The sequence below is a fragment of the Amblyomma americanum genome, chromosome 11 (assembly GCF_052857255.1).
Source record: "Amblyomma americanum isolate KBUSLIRL-KWMA chromosome 11, ASM5285725v1, whole genome shotgun sequence".
NCBI classification, from domain to species: Eukaryota; Metazoa; Arthropoda; class Arachnida; order Ixodida; family Ixodidae; genus Amblyomma; species Amblyomma americanum.
In genome coordinates, this window is record NC_135507.1 from 114,110,907 (window position 1) to 114,112,817 (window position 1,911).

The 1,911-nt window shown below is 49.5% G+C and overlaps 1 long non-coding RNA gene across 1 annotated transcript; it reads right to left on the reverse strand.

Annotated features, from left to right (window-relative positions):
* Positions 1 to 1,019: 1,019 nt before the first annotated feature.
* LOC144110882 (uncharacterized) lies at positions 1,020 to 1,629 on the reverse strand. Its single transcript, XR_013309942.1, has 3 exons — positions 1,550 to 1,629; positions 1,406 to 1,468; positions 1,020 to 1,235 (listed from the first exon to the last, which is right to left on the reverse strand). It is a non-coding gene; the product is annotated as an uncharacterized LOC144110882 (long non-coding RNA).
* Positions 1,630 to 1,911: the final 282 nt, after the last annotated feature.

Genomic DNA, 1,911 nt, shown 5'->3' on the forward strand with positions numbered 1-1,911 from the left:
ACACAATAGTAGCAAAGTGTTCGGCCTGGAAGAATCCTGCTCATTGGCATCATTACCCGGAGGAAGGACAACGTTCGAATAAACAGTCTTCCTGTTTTTAGATTCGAGTATTGCATGGGAAACATCCTTTACAATGTTCAGAGCATCGCCGACAACCTCGCAGTTCCTTGCGACCTCCTGGAGTGCCAAGTCTAGACAGTGGTTACTGCAGTGTACAAATATTGACCGCGGTTCAAAGTCCGTGATCCTTTTCTGCACGCCGGTAAATCTGCCTGCCATATTCGCGGCCCCATCAAAACAGTGCCCCCTTAGGTTATGGAAGTCCAGACCTAAACGCAAAATCATGTCCTTCACGGCTCTATACAAGGTCTCAGCTCTACTGTCTGGTGCATTGTACATGCCAAGAAATTCCTCACGAACTTCCAGCGTAATCCCATCTACCCACCGCACACAAAATGTGAATTGCTCATTCCCTGTTACATCGGTAGTGCCGTCAGCGATTATCCCATAGAAGGGAATACATCTGACGTCTCTTATGATGCCCCGCTGAACGCTATGAGCCATAATTTCTATGAGCTCGTTCTGTATGTCGCTGCTCAGCCATCTATCTCGCTGCTCCATCCATCTCTTCAAAGCAGGCACGTCTTGTGATCGTTCATCTAGCAGATCAAGAAGGTTTCCGTCATCCTTTGTTTGCCCTTGCAAAGCTTGGCCTGTGCGGCATAAGTAGCGGACTGAGCTTACTATAGCGCGCAGTGCCTGCCTGGCTTCCTCTTGCTGTCTGCTGCTGTGTTGAGATAATAGCTGCATTCCTTTTTCTCTCGACAGTTGGCGACTTGCGGAGACGCAGTGAAATTGGCTCTTCTCGTGGCACTGAAACTTTTCGATAGCCTTTTTCCAGTTATTGAAACCAGCGCGAATAAAACATGGTTCCACTCCTGCAACGTTTCCTCCTCTTTCTTTGAAGGCTATGAGGCACACAGTGCAAAAGACGACGTCGCGTCCATAGTCGTACGACAACCATGTGAATTTCTGGAACCATGCATATTTACAGGACCTTCCGGTTTGGTTGCTTGGAAATTTGTAGCCCTTGGGAGGCAGTGATGGGACATCCTGGGGCGAGTCGTCGCGTCTTGCGGTTTCCACCGGAGCGCAGGCGCCGGAATTCGATGTAGTCCGGTCCAAGTCTGTTGTGAAGGAGGGCTCTCCATCTAGTACAACCTCTGCTGGGTTCTCTGCAATAAGTGAGATAAAAGGAATTCTTAGCCGACCACTGTATGGATCTTTTGTTTTTATTATCCCTTCAAAGAAATAGTAAGAGAAGTTAAAAAAATGCATCAAGCGCTAAATGTTCATGAACTGCTCATGAAGAGCATGGTATAAACAAAATATTGCAAAGACGTACCGTTAATACTTGTTGCTCCTATCTCACGGTCAGCTGGCTGACTTTCGTGAGAATCGTTTCCCGCTGCCAGCCCGAAGACAAATACAAAGGGGCATTAGAAACATATCAATAAACAAAATGGCGACAAAATGTGGCGCAATATACCTTGTGAACCCTCAATTCCAAGGCATAAACGCTTCTGTGCCGGCACGAAGAAGTTGTCGATCTTCTTTTGAGACCCCGGCATCTTCCGAGGCAACGGCATTGTGACGTTCCTTGTGGAGTGTGACTTTCCTTGTGTGTGCTACGAGGTTCCGCGTTCGACGGCGCGGCGTAGACGGAGACCCAGATGACAGCGGCATCATCAATTACCCAGCCATGCTCGTTGAGAGTGACGACCAGAACGAAGGGGTTTAAGCCCAACCGGACCCAACCGGACCCGCCGCCGCCGCCGCGGGGAAACGGGCTTTATCCTCCCCAATTGCCGTGGCGGTTCCAGGAGAGGCCTCCCGAGCACAACCCAGGAC